Source organism: Ursus arctos, unplaced genomic scaffold (assembly GCF_023065955.2).
Source record: "Ursus arctos isolate Adak ecotype North America unplaced genomic scaffold, UrsArc2.0 scaffold_7, whole genome shotgun sequence".
Taxonomy (NCBI): Eukaryota; Metazoa; Chordata; class Mammalia; order Carnivora; family Ursidae; genus Ursus; species Ursus arctos.
In genome coordinates this window covers 28361754-28381922 of record NW_026623089.1, presented here as the reverse complement: position 1 = coordinate 28381922, position 20169 = coordinate 28361754, and the positions used below count along the sequence as shown (strand labels likewise).

The following is a 20169-nucleotide window of genomic DNA, read 5'->3' as shown; positions in this document are numbered from 1 at the left end:
CATCGCATGGGGGAGCAGGCGGACTCGCGGACGGCACCCGCGAGAGAGCAGACTGAGACTGTGACCCAGGGAACGCGCGCCACCAGACTGAAACGGAGCTCTGGTGCACTCACTGGAACCAGACTGAGACCGGAAGCTCCGGGAGCGCGTGGGGGCGGCTGGCGGTTGGTGGTGTTAGAAACATAAAGGACAGAGACGCGCCGGCCCTGGAAGTGAGGTATGAGACTCCGGGTGTGGGGCGCACATACCGGGTCACTGCAGGGTTGAGCAGCACCAACAGAAACAGAGTTAAAGTGGCCAGAACATCAGTGGAGAACGGTCCATGATCCCTCTGTTCTGAGACAGAGGCTGAGATTTGGCCACTGCTGCTCTGACTCTCAGAAGAGGCACAGCAAACCGCCAGGGAAAGCCGCCAGGGAACAAAAACCTGGAAAGACCAGCTCACGGTGTGCCCATTCCCATTCCCCCTCGCAGGGGACACGGAGACTCTACCCAAACAGGGTTGCCTGAGTATCGGCACGGCAGGCCCCTCCCCCAGAAGGCAGGCTGAAAAATCAAGAAGCCCCCATCCCTAAGATCCCTATAAATCAAGGGCGCATGGCCTGGGTCCCGGTCAGTAATTTGGGCTCTGGACAACCCCGCAAACTCTCATCAGAATGACAGCAAAGAAAAGACAATGAGTCTGTGGCCTCTGCCACAGAACTAATGGATATGGATATAACCAAATTATCAGAAATGGAATTCAGAATAACAATGTCAAGATGATGTGTAGACTTGAAAAAAGTATTAACAAAAATGTTAATGAGAATATAGAATCTCTAAGGGCGGAAATGAGAGCGAATCTGGCAGAAATTAAAAATTCTATGAGCCAAATGCAGTCAAAACTAGAGGCTCTGACGGCCACGGTGAATGAGGCAGAAGAACGTATCAGCGAACTGGAGGATGGGTTAGTAGAAGAGAAAACTAAAATAGAATCTGGACTTTAAAAAATCCATGCTCATGAATGTAGGTTACGGGAGATTACTGACTCAATGAAACGTTCCAATGTCAGAATCATTGGCATCCCCGAGGGGGTGGAGAAAAACAGAGGTCTAGAAGAGATATTTTAACAAATTGTAGCTGAAAACTTCCCTAATCTAGCAAAGGAAACAAACATTCGTGTCCAAGAGGCAGAGAGGACCCCTCCCAAGCTCAACCACGACAAACCTATGCCACGTCACATCATAGTACATTTCGCAAATATTAGATCCAAGGATACAGTATTGAAAGCGGCCAGGGCAAAGAAATTTCTCACGTACCAAGGCAAAGGTATTAGAATTATGTCAGACCTGTCTACACAGACCTGGAATGAGAGAAAGGGTTGGGGGAGCATTTTTAATGCTCTTTCAGAGAAAAACATGCAGCCAAGGATCCTTTATCCAGCAAGGCTGTCATTCAGAATTGATGGAGAGATAAGGACCTTCCAGGATCGGCAGAAACTGAAGGAATTCGTAACCACCAAACCAGCCCTACAGGAGATATTAAGGGAGGTTCTATAAAAGTAAAAAGGCCCCAAGAGTGATACAGAACAGAAAGTCACAATTGATAGAAACAAAGACTTTACTGGCAACATGCCATCATTAAAATCATATCACTCAATATTCAGTCTCAATGTAAATGGCCTAAATGCTCCCATAAAGCGTCACAGGGTTGCAGATTGGATAAAAAGACATGACCCATTCATTTGCTGTCTACAAGAGACTCATTTTGAACGTAAAGATATATCCAGACTGAAAGTAAAGGGATGGAATACCATCTTTCACGCCAATGGACCTCAAAAGAAAGCTGGGGTAGCAATTCTCATATCAGACACATTGGATTTTAAACTAAAGACTACAGTTAGAGACACAGAAGGTCACTATATTATTCTTAAAGGATGTATCCAAAAAGTGGATATGACAATTATAAATATATATGCCCCCAACAGGGGAGCAGCAAGATACACAAGGCAACTCTTAACCAGAATAAAGAGACATATAGATAAAAATACATTAATAGTAGGGGACCTCAACACTCCACTATCAGAAATAGACAGAACACCCTGGCAAAACTAAGCAAAGAATCAAAGGCTTTGAATGCCATACTCAACGAGTTGGACCTCATAGATATACATAGAACACTACACCCCAGAACCAAAGAATACTCATTCTATTCTAATGCTCATGGAACATTCTCAAGAATAGACCATGTTCTGGGTCACAAAACAGGTCTCAACCGATACCAAAAGACTGAAATTATTCCCTGCATATTCTCAGACCATAACGCTTTGAAATTGGAACTCGACCACAAGGAAAAATTTGGAAGAAACTCAAACACTTGGAGACTAAGAACCATCCTGCTCAGGACTGATTCGATAAACGAGGAAATCAAAAATCAATTTAAACAATTTATGGAGACCAACGAGAATGAAAACACAATGGTCCAAAACCTATGGGATACTGCAAAGGCAGTCCTAAAGGGGAAATACATAGCCATCCAAGCCTCACTCAAAAGAATAGAAAAATCTAAAATGCAGTTTTTATATTCTCACCTCAAGAAGCTGGAGCAGCAACAGAGGGACAGGCCTAATCCATGCACGAGGAAGCAGTTGACCAAGATTAGAGCAGAAATCAATGAATTAGAAACCAGGAGTACAGTAGAGCAGATCAACAGAACTAGAAGCCTGTTCTTTGAGAGAATCAATGAAATTGACAGACCTCTGGCAAGACTTATCCAAAAGAATAGAGAAAGGACCCAAATTAATAAAATTATGAATGAAAAAGGAGAGGTCACTACCAACACCCATGAAATTGGAAGGATTATTAGAAACTTTTATCAACAGCTTTATGACAATAAATTAAGCAATCTGGAAGAGATGGAGGCCTTCCTGGAAACCTATAAACTACCAAGAATGAAACAGGAAGAAATTGATTTTTTAAACAGGCCAATTAATTATGAACAGATTGAGTCAGTGATAAACAACCTTCCAAAAAACAAAACTCCAGGCCTGGACGGTGTTCCTGGGGAATTCTACCAAACATTCAAAGAAGAAATAATACCTATTCTCCCAAAGCTATTTCAAAAAATAGAAACAGAAGGAAAGCTACCAAACTCATTCTATGAGGCCAATACTACCTTGATCCCCAAACCAGACAAAGACCCCATCAAACAGGAGAATTACAGACCGATTTCCCTAATGAACATGGATGCCAAAATCCTCAACAAGATCCTGGCTAATAGAATCCAACAGTACATTAAAAGGATTATCCATCATGTCCAAGTGGGATTCATCCTTGGGATGCAAGGGTGGTTCAACATTCACAAATCTATCAGTGTCTTAGATTTTATCCAGAAAGAAAAATTCAAAAATCATATGATTCTCTCAATAGATGCAGAAAAAGCATTTGACAAAATACAGCATCCTTTCCTGATTAAAAACCTTCAGAGTGTAGGGATAGAGGGTACATTCCTCAATCTCATAAAACCCATCTATGAAAAGCCTACAGCAAATAACATTCTCAATGGGGAAAAGCTGGAAGCCTTTCCCTTAAGATCAGGAACATGACAAGGATGCCCACTCTCGCCATTATTATTCAACATAGTACTAGAAGTCCTTGCAACAGCAATCAGACAACAAAAAGGGATAAAAGGTATCCAAATCGGCAAAGAAGAAGTCAAAATGTCTTTCTTCGCAGATGACATGATACTCTATGTGGAAAACCCAAAAGAATCCAATCCCAAACTACTAGAAGTTATAGAGCAATTCAGTAATGTGGCGGGATACAAAATCAATGCTCAGAAATCAGTTGCATTTCTATATACAAACAATGAGACTGAAGAAAGAGAAATTAGGGAATCCATCCCATTTACAATACCACCAAAAATCATACGTTATCTTGGAATTAACCAGAGACGTAAAGGGTCTATATTCTAGAAACTACAAATCACTCTTGAAAGACATTGAAGAAGACACCAAAAGATGGAAAAATATTCCATGCTCATGGATAGGAAGAATTAACATAGTTAAAATGTCCATGCTACCCAGAGCAATCTACACTTTCAATGCTATCCCGATCAAAATACCGAGGACATTTTTCAAAGAACTGGAACAAACAGCCCTTAAATTTGTATGGAACCAGAAAAGGCCCCGAATAGCCAAGGAATTGTTGAAAAGGAAAAACAAAGCTGGGGGCATCACAATGCCGGATTTCGAGCTGTACTACAAAGCTGTGATCACAAAGACAGCATGGTACTGGCACAAAAACAGACATATAGACCAATGGAACAGAATAGAGAACCCAGAAATGGACCCTTGGCTCTTTGGGCAACTAATGTTTGATAAAGCAGGAAAAAACATTCGGTGGAAAAAAGACAGTCTCTTCAATAAATGGTGCTGGGAAAATTGGACAGCTACATGCAAAAGAATGAAACTTGACCACTCTCTCACACCATACACAAAAATAAACTCCAAATGGATGAAAGACCTCGATGTGAGACAGGAATCCATCAAAATCCTAGAAGAGAACATAGGCAGCAACCTCTACGACATCGACCAAAGCAACTTTTTCATGACACATCTCCAAAGGCAAGAGAAACAAAAGATAAAATGAACTTGTGGGACTTCATCAAGATAAAAAGCTTCTGCACAGCCAAGGAAACAGTCAAAAAAACTAAGAGGCAGCCCACAGAATGGGAGAATATATTTGCAAATGATACTACAGATGAAAGACTGGTATCGAAGATCTACAAAGAACTTCTCAAACTCAATACGCGAGAAACAAATAAATCAAAAAATGGGCAGAAGATATGAACAGACACTTTTCCAATGATGACATACAAATGGCTAACAGACACATGAAAATGTTCAAAATCATTAGCCATCAATGAAATTCAAATCAAAACCACACTAAGATACCACCTTACGCCAGGTAGAATGGCAAAAATTGACAAGGCAAGAAACAATTGCTGGAGAGGATGTGGAGAAAGGGGATCCCTCCTACATTGTTGGTGGGAATGCATGTTGGTACAGCCACTCTGGAAAACAGTGTGGAGGTCCCTTAAAAAGTTAAAAATTGAGCTACCCTATGACCCAGCCATTGCACTACTGGGTATTTACCCCAAAGATACAGACGTAGTGAAGAGAAGGGCCACATGCACCCCAATGTTCATAGCAGCATTGTCCACAATAGCTAAATCGTGGAAGGAACCGAGATGCCCTTCAACAGATGACTGGATTAAGAAGTTGTGGTCCATATATACAATGGAATATTACCCAGCTGTCAGAAAGAATGAGTTCTCAACATTTGCTGCAACATGGACGGCACTGGAGGAGATAATGCTAAGTGAAATAAGTCAAGCAGCGAAAGACAATTATCATATGATTTCTCTCATCTATGGAACATAAGAACTAGAATGATCAGTAGGGGAAGAAAGGGATAAAGAAAGGGGGGGTAATCAGAAGGGGGAATGAAGCATGAGAGGCTATAGACTCTGAGAAACAAACTGAGAGCTTCAGAGGGGAGGGAGATGGGGGGATGGGATAGGCTGGTGATGGGTAGTAAGGAGGGCACGTATTGCATGGTGCACTGGGTGTTATATGCAACTATTGAATCATTGAACTTTACATCAGAAACCAGGGATGTACTGTATGGTGACTAACATAATATAATAAAAAAAAAATTTTTTTTTAAAGAAGGTGGATGGCAGACCACAGAGCCTTGTAGGCCACTGTAAGAACTGTAGCTTTAATCTAAGTGACATAGGAAGCCAATGGGAGGTTTTGAGCAGAAGAATTGAATGGTCTGACTTAGGCTTAAAGGCCCCATGTTTGTATGCCAATGAAAGTAAAAAAATGGGTTGGGGGGCAGGAGGGTTGTAGGTTTTGAGGAGAGAAGAGAAAGTGAGAAGAATAGGAGAGTGAATACACAAGAAACACAGAAAGATTGCTGAAAATCATCAAGGCCTATTTCAAGTGTTTTAAAGTCATGAACTTAAAGTGAGAGTAGAGAGATGGTATGTTTTCCTCTAGCCACAGAAAACTGCTTCAGAGCAGTCCTGAAGTAGGCGGCACCCAGACAACTCCGTTCTCTCCAAAACTCTACCAGACCACTCCAGGTCTCAACCACCTCTTTCATTTCATCGGTTCCACAAATATTCCTCTAAAGACATATAGCACCGACTCCTTTCTACTCATGTATAAATAAACCAATTGCATCTTTTATCAATTGCTTCTTTTAACTTTATATCTCCCCACCAGATTTTAACTTCCTTAAAGACAGAGACAATATGTTAATGCATATTCCTAAATACAGGATAAACTCATATGTAAAACAAGGTTACTTTTTAAAAATAAATGTGAAAAATTACAACAATATATTTTACTATGTAAAATATTTTATTGTTCCCTTGGGCTTTAGAGAACTAGAATAGCCCCTTTTCCCTTTTGCTGTCTTCTTTAGAACAATTCTGTAATTTAAATAGTTGTTTTTTCATAGTAACTGGTTTCTTTTTTTAAAACACAACTTCTTTAGTAATAACTCTCTGGAAGGGCCAAAATAAGACATCTTAAAATAGAAAATGTTAATGTATTCCAGAACACAGGCATGAGATTATGTCGTAGCCATTTACTGGGGAGATCTAAGGGGAAGCTGAGGCAATGAGGGTTTTACTTCCAAGCCACAGCCCAGCACTGTTGAATCACTGAAGCACAATAAGATACAATTCAGTTAATTCAATTTTCAATGAGCACCTAATATGGCAAAACAGTGTGTTAGATCCGTGGAGGAAATAATGAAGAATAAGAAAAGCCTTGTAGCTGAGAAACTGATTATGCAAGAAAGGACATACAAGGAAGAGTAGAATGATGCCTGTAAACGAGGGCCAAAGTGCTAAAGGAGAGTAGCATCCCTCTTCCTTACAGGTATTCTCAATGATAGCCAAGTGTGGAGTAAATTAAAATGTGATACAGTGGTCAAAAAGTCTTGATATTGTACTGGTTAAAATCCTGGCTATGTTACAGTTGTTTGACCTTCAACAAATTACTTAACTTCTCTAAGCTTTAGTTCACAACAGGAATAATACTTGTAGTAGGAATCACTGTACTTAACCAATACCCAGTTTTCTAGTTCTGGGTACACGAGAGGATTGTACATTCTTGTCCCCTCTCTGATCTCTCTGACTCAAGATTTGCCATCCAGCTATTCACCAGTGAAAATTTAGGCTATAAAACTAAACACTGAAATTGGTGCTAAAATAGAAAAATAGAAGAAATTCCAAGGAACACAGAACAGAGACTGACTGCCTGGAATGTTGGGTAAGGTTTCACAGAAGACGTGCCTTTTGAGTTGAGTCTTAAAGGATGAAGAGAGCCAAAGATAGGTGCATATATAATAACATAAAGATATAATGTCATATTCTGGAAAAGACAAGTTGTTCAGACATACGGAATATCCTAAAGTTTTACAGTGAGATTTTTAAAAATTTAACATAGTTGTCCTCTTGGACATCAACTTCAAAGTTTAGGAATGTCCCTATTTCCTCCCTGTCACAGGCTAGCTCCCCTAAATAACTCATAGAACTACCATTCACTAAATCTTTCAACCTTTCCTCTGAACATATTTCTATTTTTACTCTTCATTACCTCTTCAATTAATAAGTTCTGTAAGATATATAAAAGTGTTCTTCCTTTTATCATTCTCATGTTTCCATCAGTGGAAGAAGTTTTAATGATGGTTTTCTAATGCTATGGTCCTGGGATCCAGTGACTAAGAACCATGTTCCTTTCGTCCATATTCTGGGTACTTTGACATTTTCATTATGTTCTCTCTCAGCTTCATATATCAGTTCTTCCATTATAAAAGGGCTTCAGTTTTGTTCAGGAATAGGCAGCTATGCTTGAGGGGAAACTGATTTCTTCCCAACATTAGGTAAGTGGATCTTGATTACTATAAGCTAATCATAGTAATTCCAATTTCTTCACCAGTGATTGGTTTGGGAATAGCCATTGAAATAAAAACGGATTCTACTGTGGGGATTCTGGGAAAGATTTCTTCACTTTTCTAAGATACACCCTGTATATTTGTTCCTGAATATATTGATCACCACCACCTCTGATTCCATCATTTTGAAGTATGGTGAACACATGGTGCTCTGGATAGAAGAGCACCTGTTTTACCCAAGGATAAAATAATGTTTTCCAGAAAGTTATCAATATGCACTTTCTGCCACAGCAATGACATCAGGAAACAAGATTCCATAGTTCTTGATTTCCATGTTTATAGCCACATACACTGATGTTAACTGATTTTCTTTCTTTCTGTCAGAATGCTGCGGAAATTAAGCCTGCAGGCTCAGGAGTCAGACCGTTTAGATTAAAACCCTGAATTCATCATTTTCTACTTGTAATTTGAACAAATTATTTACCTTCCTTAAACCTTGGGTTCCTCACTGTTAAATGTGGAGATTAATAATCCTACCTCATAGGATTACGTTGTGAGACTATAATAAAATAGTGCCTACAAAGTAATAAACAAAGGGTCGGCTACATAGTATGCACCCAGGCAAGTATTAGCAAGTACTATTGCTATTATTATTATTAGGTCCATTTCTGATATATTCCCCTTCAGGTTTATATTTCAATGCCTGGACAAACTTAGTTCAACCTACCTCTTTGAAGAAATCGTTGTATGTTCTTCTTTTCAGATTAATTTTAAAATTATTAAATCTGGGTCCTCTTTCTGATTCACTTCTACTCATCAGAAGACATCATAAAGAAAATAGATAAGCCACAGACTGTGAAAAAAATATTCACAACACATGTATCTAACAATGGACTTATATCCAGAGCAAATAAAGAGTTCCTAAAAAATCAGAGATAAAAAGGCAAATAATCCCCCTCCCCCCCAAAACAGGCAAGACACTTTGACAGATACTTTACAAAATGAAACCTATAAATGATAAATGAAAAAGTGATCATCACTGGTCACCAGAAAAGTACATATTAAAACCCTAATAAGACTAATTGCAATGCTGTATCCTAGATTGGATTCTGGAACAAAAAAAGGACATAAGTGGAAAACTAAGGAAATCCAAATAAAAATTATAAATTAGATAATAGTAATGTTACAATGCTACCCTCTTATTTTGATCAATGTACCAGAGTGTGTAAGATGTTAACATTAAGGGAAACTAGATGAAGAGTTTATAGGAACCTTCAAATCCAAACTTACAAACATTTCAAAACTTCTGTAAATCTAAAATTATCTGAAAATAAAAAGTTGAAAAAAAAATGAGATACTGCTCCATACCCACTAGAAATGGTAAAATGAAAAGCAATTAATATTGGAGAGGATGTAGGACAGCCTCTTGTATATTGTTGATGGGAGTGTAAAGTGGTAGAACCATTGTGAAAAATAGTGTGGCAGTTTGTGAAAACATTAAACATACATCTACCCATCCTATGAATCAGCAACACCACTCCTAGATATTTATATGAGAAAACCAAAAATATATGTCTAAAAAAAGCCTTGCACAAGAATGTTCATATTCACTTTATTCATAATAGACAAAGACTGGAAATAATCCAGATGTCCATCACCAGGATAATGGATAAACAAGGTGTGGTATATTCACATAATGGAATAGTAGTCAGCAACAAAAAAAGGAGCAAATTACTAATACAAAAACAACATGGGTAAATCTCAAAAACATTGTGCTGGGTGAAAGAAGCCAGACACAAAAAAGTACATGCTGCATAATTCTATTGGTATGAAATCCTACAATAGTCACATTCAATCTATGGTGATAGAAATCAGACCCATGGTTATTTGAGGGTGGGGCAGGATAAAAACAGACTGGAAGGGCATAAGGAAGCTTTTTGGGGGTGATAGAAATATACTGGGTGCTGATAGGGATGGGCTACACAAAGGTATGCATTTGTGAAAACTGGTAAAACTGTATACATAAGATCTCTCTACTTCACTCTATGTAAAGTATACCTCAATAAAACAATTTTTAAAATAACATAAGTATGCATTATTCCTTTTTTTTTGTTCCCTGTTTCTAAATAAAGTCCCCACTTCAGTCAAACAGACTCTTCCAACTCCAAAATCGATGCAACAACTATAGTTTAAAGGCCTTTGATTAGAAATCCTGTTACAGATTTATGAAAAATCTAATTGGATCATATCCACTTGTTCCCCTCGGAATAGGTGGCAACTAATCCCCACAATCAGAAGACTAGGGAACTACAGTATTTCCACCCTTTGTATTTTATACTTTGGCACATTTTTCACATACAATTTAAGAATATACAAATAGCCCTCTTATCTGAAGGAATCCTAAGTGTTTTACAAACCTTCAAAACAGATTTTTAAACTATCTAATATTTTATAGAAGGAACATTTCATGCACACTAAAATGCAGCGACATCTGGCCTGCAACATGGCAGCTGTTTAACAGCCATGACACCTCACAAAAGTTTAGGACAGGAAGCAAAGAATTCTACAGCCAACTGAGGCGAAGACGAGGAAGGCTGCAGAAGCAGGAGGCTGCAATGGCTTGGGCTGGAGGACGGCCAGCACGATGTGGTTAACACCTCCATCGTAATGAAAAGCACAAGTGTCATTAGTGGTCAGAGCCTCATCTCACAGAAGGCATGTCCCACAGCACGGTACCTTTTCCTTCCATCAAGAACACTGGTTTATTTCTAACACAACAGGAAAAAAATTGTTCCCACTAGCCATGCCCAAACCATTCTATCCTGAGTTCTCCTTTCCAGGTACAATACTGCACACAAGCTTAGCTGTGCAGAAATTTTACAAAGTCCTTATCCTGATGTCATAAGGTCAAGCCAACACGTAGTTCGATATATTTCATCATAAGCAAAGAGAACAGAGAAAGCTGTGATGTGGGTTACGGGAGTACAGACAAACACGTTGCCATCCAAAGACTCTCCTTTTAGGAACTTTTTGAAACTTTTGTTTTGCCAAATTAAAGGAGAAAATTTTGAGTGTTTTTCTTCCCCCTGTGATAGTCTTCAAGTATCTACCTGACAGGAAGCTCAGTTTTTGTTGAGCCTGGAGGAGAATTCTACATGCAGAAGAGATGAAAGAAGATCACAGATCTCTTCATGTGCTATCGGCCAGTACTATGCCTATGAAATCTTCTTGTAAGAAGGGTATGAACACGCCTGTAAATAATCATCACACCTTGGCCTCAGCATCCTGGAAACATAGATCCTCCTTCATTTAACTCCAAATTGTCTGGATGCTAGACCTCAAATCATTTTTTCCATAAACAACTGAACCTAATCACTCACCCTTCCAGCAACTCCCCATCACTTCTCAGGATTACATAAGGATTTGTGCCTTGAATTTCAATGCCTCCTCCCTGATAATCATGCACTCACTATTTGAAAGGCCAGTTGAAGATAACCCAGTGCCCAGAGTCCCATCCTATGATAAGAGGTCCACTCATGCAAAAGGTACATGCTACCCTTTCACAATGCGTATAAGGCTGTAGTGACACCTCCTGGATACCAGAGGATACAAAAGAGACTCCAATCTTGTAAACTCATTCATCATTATCAAAGGACAAGTTCTTTCCTCCTTCTACTCTACCTGAAGGGCAAGGCAGATCAAAGATAGAATTTTAACTGAGGCTGGAATTAGATTTATCTATTATTGCTTGGATCTGAGTATTATGGGTGTATGTGGGGGGTGGGGTGGGGATAGTGTTTGGGGATCACTGAGGGTGGGGGAAAAGAAGAGAGATGGTTACAGTTAAATTCTGTGCCATCAGTTGAAATAATATATATAAGTCAATATTCACTGCTCCCATGCTATGCCAAAAGTACTCTGCTAGGTGGTAGACAGAGAGGGGGGAAGGAGGAAAGGAGAAAGGGAGAGAAGAGAGAGATTACAAAGAGATAACTCACCATAGTGGGCAGTAAATACAAAGAAGGAAAAATGACTGTGCAAACAATGTTATCTCAATTTGGCTTTGGAGACTCAGATACAACAAACATTTGTGGGTAATCATTAGGTGCCAGATATTATGCCTGGAGAGTCAGCATGTCTTTCTTCAATCCTCTCAACATCCTTGTAAACATAACAGTATATTCTGACTTTTACAGAAAAGGAAAGGAAGGTTGGGCAGGTAAAGTGATTTGTCCAAAGTCACCCAGATGGTGACTGGCAGAGGTAAATCCTCTACGTTCAAATCTCTTGGTTCTCCATCTATCTACTATACTGCCCTTTCATGCTGCCACTCTCCACTGATGTAATCTCATTGGAAATGAAATATGAGCTGAGATTTGAAAGATGTGCAGATTTCACTGAGAAATGGAAGGGGGAGGACATTTTAGGTAAGCAGACTCTGACTGCCATGAAAAGACCAAACAAAAGGTGAGTTTTGTGGGTTAAGAAGAAACTTGCTTTGGAAAAAGAGGATTATATAGACAAGAAGGGGGCTGACTCTCCAAAGACAAGCCTGAGCCAAATCATGAAAGAACTCTACCATTTATCTTAAGAGTTTTACCTTATTCTCTTTATAGTGGGGAGCCACTATAGTTCTTTGAATGACACTACGGAATTCACTTTTTAAGAAATGTTATCTGGCATAGGGTATAATAGATAGATTAGCAGAGAAAGAATAAAGCAGAGAAGTCATTCTGAGGTAGTCACTGTAATGTTGCAGATGTGGACCAGTAAACTAAGATAGAAGGGAAAGGAAGAGAAATATGAAAACAATTCCTGGCACATAGTGGGCAGTACTCAGTAAATATTTAGAGAAGGGGGGGCAGTGCAAGGACAAAGTCATGGGAACTAGTTAACTTACTGCTATGGAAAACAAGAGGAAAGGTATATCAAATGTCACTCTAAGGTAAGGCCCAGACAACCCTGAGAATGGCAGTATTATTAGTAGTAGTAGAAATTAGAAATTTTAGCAGAAATAAGGAATTATTCTTATTTCTAATAGAAATATTATTAATAGAAATAGGAAATTTAGGAGAAAGATACCAAATTTAAGAAAGAAAAATGACAGGTTAAAAAAAGCGAATCTGAGACTTCAAACACCACGGGACAATGTTCACCTGGGAGAGAGATCAAGCTTCAGATTTAGATTTGACCATTATTTGCATAGAGGTGGAGCTAAAACAGGAAACAAAATCACCAAAAAAATTTCATAGTGACAAAAGCTAAGGACTAAGAACTAGATTTAAACACACGCGCGCGCACACACACACACACACACAAACTCAGAGGTGTAAAACATAATCAAATGTTGGATGCAAATCAAGGAAACCAAGGCTGGGAAAAGATAATTGGATCTGGCAATTAGGAGGTCATGGTGATCTTCAACAGTTACGGTTCAGGCAAGTAATCAGAGAAAAGGGCAGATTGCAGAGAACTAATGAGAGTGTGGATTGAAAAGTGAAGGCTGTGGGACAGACAACATATTTGAAAAGATTGGCAGTGAAAGAAGAAAGAAATAGACCTTTATATTATGTGCTAAGCTTAATGTACCTAAGAGAACTTTAACTTTCTCAGTCCATTATTTTAATTTTTATTTTTATTGTAAAATTCTATTATAAAGCACCACTATGCTATAATCTGAATCAGGCCATACTATGGGTCAAATCCTGTCCCCTGTGTGTGTGGCGTTATGTAGGATATCAGTCTCAATACACCAGAGAAAGCACAGGAGTATTATCCTTGTCCACTCCACTCCTATCTGTGTTATTACAAGGTTGAACTGTAATTTAAATTTATAACACTAATGTTGCTTCATTGGGACTTTAATATACTTATTATTTGAAATAAATGACCCCGTTTCTCTAATCACCCTCTATTGACAACTTTACTAATTTGATGAGATGATGATGTTGGACTGTGAAAACCATATTGAACTAAGATTTATGTTTAAATCCAGATGTTTAGACATATTAAACCACTATGGAGACTGATGATTTATTTTCTCTCACTATACGTCAGAGCATATGGCTTAAAGAACACTTAAGAGAAGTGGGTTAAGGCACTCATATTTCACTACTGGAACCTTTCTAATTTGAGTTAATTTACCAATGAAATAAGCTTGATGGCCTTATACAAAACTAGTCAATATTCTTCATTTCACATCAAGTTCTCCACCTATCTGCTTCCATGGAGAAGACCAGTGCTATCAACATGGGATTTAACAATACACAGCCACTTAAACAACTCAGACCTTATTATATGAATTCCTTTAGTCCAAGTTAGTAAAAGGAATAATGACACAATAGACAGGATCTTTACATTTTCCCTCTCAATGAAAAAACTACTAACAGAAAAGGCACTTTGCAACTCGTCAAGTGCTTGGGCAAGGAAAGAATCATAGCCGAAGGAACATAACCACCCAAATCCGTGAGTATATACCAAAGACTCGTTGATAGTACCACTGGTGATTTATACTTCAGAATCAAGATCATGTTCTAGATTATGATCTAGGGTCTAGATCATGAAAAAAAAAGTGACATAAAGTTAAATCTGAAAATCCTGGAGATTATATTCCATCAAGTTACAGCTATAATTCATTAGTGGAAAACACAGAGAATGGTCTAAACCAAGAGTTAGCAAACATTTTTCTGTAAAGATTCAGTAATATTTTAGGCTTAGCAGGCCACATGGTTTTTGTAGCAATGACTTAATTCTGCCTTTGTAGTGCAAATTAGCCATAGGGAACACGTAGAAGAATGGGTGTAGCTATGTCTCAGTAAAACTTTATTTAAAGAACAGGTAGCAAAAGGAACTGCTTGATGATGACAACAAAAATTCAGTGATGGAGTATGTCAGAGGGATACAGGAACCAACTGGAAGAGTTCCTAATGGCCAAAGCCAGAATGATCTGAGCAATGAAACAGATAAAGTAATACTGGATTATACCAAAAGAATAAAATAAATATTCATAATTCTATACTGATATTAATAAATGATTGAGTAAATAAATAAATGGAAGAGAAGGGCAAATCCCTCATGCAGAAGAATACTACGTTCTCATAAATCCCCAACACCTTAACTATGGGCTGTACATAAGGACTTTCTTCCACAAAGTACAGGATGGAAAGGGGAGAAAAGAGTAACATCATGGTGGAGAAATCTGACAAACACTACCTCAGCCAGGTGATCAAGCTGACATTAACAGTGATAAGTCATGTTGATAATACATACTGTTGATATGATACAATGAGAATGGCACCTTACTGCTGTGATTTTCTTCCCAAAACCTGTATCACCAGTCTAATCATGAGAAAAAGATCGGGCAAGCCCCAAAAGACGGACATTCTATAAAATACCTGACTAGCATGCCTCAAAACTGTCGAGGTTATAAAAAACAAACGGAACTCTGAGAAACTATCACAATCAAGAGGAACCTAAAAAAGGCGTAACGACTAAATGCAGTATGGTATCCTGGATGATATCTTAACAGAAAAAGAACCCATGCAAAAACTAGAGAAATCTGAATAAAGTATGCACTTTTTTAGTTGATTTAAAATAATAATAATAATAATAGCTGGCAGGCCAGACTTGGCCTGGACCAGCCTGGGTTAACTGCTGCATTCACTATAAATCATGATGATCTCCCATACCATAAAACAAAACATAGAAATAGATGACAGAATGACAACAGGGCCTTTAGGCCAATCTAGCCCCTTATTTTACAGCTGAGAAACCAGGAGCAGAGAGGTGAAGTGTCTTACCCAAGGCTGACCAGGCTATATGCAATGGAACTAAAGCTGGGATCTGGGGGTCAAATTTCCTGGTTAATGTTCTTTATGGTACACTCTGCTGCTGCCCTCTCCCCTGTCCCCATATACATAACTTCAAGTCACTACAGAAACAAAGGAGCACCTTGCCAATTTGTCTGACTTACGCCCTCCAAAGAAAAAAATCCCACTATGCTTCCAGTTTTCTTCCCAGGTAAGATTTTTTCCCTAAACTCCCACAACTGAAAGCTAGAGCCCAGGAAGGCTGACTCTTCACTGCTTTCCATCTCCTGATCTTGTTTACATGTGTTTGTCTGCAAAAGTTTTAATGGAATAAGAGAAAACGAGTGCTTTAATTTCCCCATAAAATCTGTGCCGCAGTATGAGTCATTGTATTGTTTTTTTTTACACTAGCCAAGGTAAAGCCTTCTGGTTTTAATAACTAATGCTGCTGAGTTCAATAAAAAGCACTTAATTTAATTTAATCCAAACCTTGATCAATGCCAGCTTCCCCTGGAATTTTATCTTTGTTTTAATTTGAGTCTCCATGTTCAGAAAAATGAAAGGCCAAGAGGAAAGGAACAGAAAAGTCAATTAGCTTGTAGGCTTGTTTCTAGGCAAAGGACATGAAAATACAAGATTGACAGGTAAACTCCAAGACTCTAATATTTCTGCCCTGCTAGACCAACTTTTCCTGGCAGAATTAATGTTTTCTTTAGTCCTGAATAAAGAAACTTAACAATTCACAGCTCCATTTGGAAAATGTTTTTTAAATAAAATATCCCAAAGCCAATTAGTATCAGATTTCTATGCTAGAAGTATATTGCCTTTAATGTGCTAATAATCGAGAGATATGCTACTGTAAAATTAGATACAGAAAGAGTATCAGAGTCAGTTTGCTTGACACTAAAGCAGCCGGACTCAGTGCTTGGGGACTAGAATGGAAACAGAATTAAGCAATCCTGAGGACAGTTTGATAAGCTTCTCTTAAATGGTCCCTTTATTACCACAATAGAATTCAGTCCTGTATCTGAAAACATGCATCTTTTTAGAAGAACTGCTACTGACACCACTTCCTTAGCTTATACCTGAAAATTCTGTTGCCCTGTCAAACGTGAACCAAAAACTTTTCAAGGGTTGGGGGGAATTGTAAAAATCTCTATTATGGTTCAATGATGTAGTTTTACAGTGCAAATGCTTTTCGAGATAATTTGAAGGATCTTAAAAGAGTTCCAAGCACCAGGGCCAGCTTCCAACCTCCTCCCAGAGCATGGTTACTGGCAGCCACATATCCTTGCTACCATCCTGAAGTACTAATTATACAGTGGACCACAGGGACAACACAGTCAGTCTCTTGCAGAATTCCAAACTTCAGTTCCTGTAGCACCTGGGTTCTCCACAGGGGTTTTGTGCCCAAGCCTGATCCAACTACAATTCACAGACTATAGAATGTTAACCTTGGGAGGAGATCTGGAGAACATCCAAGCCAGTGATTCACTTATGTATGGATTTCATAGACCAGTAACACTGCAAAAAAAATAATTACTGAGGGCATCAAAACAGGGTTGCTCATTATCTCATGGTCATTTGCTTTAGCAAAATAAAGACATTTAAAATAGCAACTACCCATGCACCTGGGTGGCTCAGTTGGTTAAGCATCTGCCTTCAGCTCAGGTCATAAGCTTGGGGTCCTGAGATCAAACTCCGCCTTGGGCTCTTTGCTCAGTAGGGAGTCTTGCTTCTTCTTCTCCTTCAGCCCCTTTCCCCACTTGTGCTCTCTCTCTCAAATGAATAAATAAAATCTTTAAAATGAAATAAAATAAAATATCAACTACCATCAATTATCAGCACCATTTCATAATGTTATAGACATTTAAATGACAAAGATGTGGGGAGGGCATAACTTAGAACCTAAAAATTAAATAAATATAGCCTCATTAAAACTTCCCACATTTTTCTCATACTGTCATTTCATCCTAAGTTGCTAAAAACGTCATCAAAGACTGGCATTCTTCTACAGACCATTGTTTGGAAAACAACCAGCTAGTCCAACCCTCCTACTTTGTTGATTAGAACAATGATCTTCTGAGAGATGAAGAAACTTGCTCAAAGAAATCAAACAGACTGATGGCAGACCTTAGACTAGAATCCAGATGTCTAAATTCTGAGTATGTTGCTTTTCCATTGATAGAAGATTATTTCATTTGCTCAACAAACATTTCATGATCCCTGAATACATGCTTATGGAAAGTTAAAAAAGAGACCTCTTCTTAAATCAGCGTGGAATACAGAGATGAACAGAAGCTTGGAGAAATAAGTAATAACTCCAATTTAGAAAAGAATGCAATGTGCAGGGAGATGCAAATTGCTATGACAGTTCAAAAAAATAGAAGAAGCCACTTATAGTTGAGGACTTCCTGATGTCTTTATAGAAAAGGCCACATTTAGGGGCACCTGGGTGGCTCAGTCGGTTGAGCATCTGACTCTTGGTTTCAGCTCTGGTTGTGATGTCAGAGTCTTGAGATAAAGCCCCACCCTGGGCTCTGTGCTCAGTGAGTCTGCTTGTCCCTTTCTCTCCCCCACTACTCTCTCCCCCGCCTTGTGCAAGTGTGCACCATCTCTCTCTCTCCAGTAAATAGATCAATAAAAATCTTTAAAAAAAAAAAAAAAGAACGAAAAGGCCACATTTGAACTGGACCTTAAGTAAAAAAGGCTGTCAGGACATTTGTAGTCAAGTGAAAGGTGTGAGCAAAAATTAGTAGGAAAGTGACTTTAGGTTCTACTATGGAATATCGAGTATTTGAATTTGGACAAAGCTAAAGAGTAGACAAGGAAAGAAGAAGGAAAGTTGTTTGGGCATTTCAGTAGATGTTGAATGTCAGTCTATAAGAAGTTTATGCCACTGCATCTCCAACTTCAGTGTGCATAGGGATCCCCTGAAAAGTTATTAGAACAGAGTTTTGGGACCAGAGATTTTGATCACATGGGTCTGGGTGGGGCCTAGGAATTCATTTCCAATAACCTCCTAGGTAATGTTGATGCTGCCCACCTGTGGATCACACTAAGCATTGTACTGTAACATTTAGACATAAATGTCTATGACAGTCATAGCATGACCGTCATAGTCAAACTTTTTGAGCAGTGGAGTGATACACTCTATTACTATCCATTTATTCACTTATTTTGGACAGAACATAAAAGTACCCAAAGACCAATTATTAATGGAAGACCTTTAGAATCCTCTCTGGTCGTGACCACAGCTGCTGTCACATGAAGAAATAACCCAAAACTCAGTGAGATTTTTGGGGGAATGAGATTCTTTACTCTGTTTAAAGAGGACATCAAATGATACTTGTCAATACTGAAATTACAAACAAAGACATAAAGCAACCATCGTTTTGGAAAGTCAAAAGACTAGGAAGGAAATTAAATGTATTTATGAGCTACTACCTCAAAACTCTGTAAGGACGAAATATTACAAAAGTAAATAAAACATATTCTTGAAGAAAAACAACTATGGAATCAGCCTGTTTAGGAATCTTCATCTTCCCTTAGAAGCAGGAATAATGTTAAAATTTTACCCACCAAAAATGGGAAAAAGCCAACTCATGAATTACAGTCTTATGGAAGAGGAATTCGATTTGACTCCACTGATTCCAGAGATCAGAACTACCACCAATGCACAGAAATTTTAAGAGATGCAAGATATTGCTAAAGATCAGAACTTTTTTTTTAAGGCATAGCTTTCTAAGTCTGTTCAAAGATGACTGGACCACCTCATGGTATGAGGAGCTTTCCTATACTATAAGTACAATAAGCAAAACCTTGTTAACAATTTGGCAAATTCACTGCAAAGGGAAAATCAAGCAAGGCTTAGAAAGTATATTGGCATAGATGACCTCTAAGAGGCTATCCAACCCTAAAAATCTAGGATTCTTTAATCATGCCGACCCCTACCACCCAAGAATCAGCAAAAACTTAGTCAAATACTTCAAAAATAAACACAAAAACCTCATGAGGATGAATGCTAATTGCACAATTTCAGAACACTGACAACTCAACAATCATCAGTCATGCCTGGATGAGCTACTAATAGGATTGGGAATCTAGACTCTTTAGGTAAAATGCTCTTCCTTCAATAGAATGTTACTTTGAAGCCATTTTGATATGTGTTTTCAATATACATTTTTAAGTACTTCATTCATGCCAGGCACTGTGCTTAGGGGTTGTCCTAAAATAAACATACCCAGATATTATGTGGAATGAAGCCTCTTTAATTTTAAAGAGTCTTTCTCCCTAGCAGAGGATGAGTTAGTGCTAGTGAGGAGGAAAAGTAAATGGAATAGGCATCTACATAATCACTTCCCTCCTTTGGACTTCAGTTTCCCTACTTGTGAAATAAGTGGTTT

The 20169-nt window shown here is 38.5% G+C and overlaps 1 protein-coding gene across 1 annotated transcript in view; it reads right to left on the bottom strand.

The window, feature by feature from the left end:
- HPSE2 (heparanase 2 (inactive)) overlaps positions 1-20169 on the bottom strand; it is a 640767-nt gene that overhangs the window by 470139 nt on the left and 150459 nt on the right. The window lies entirely within an intron of this gene.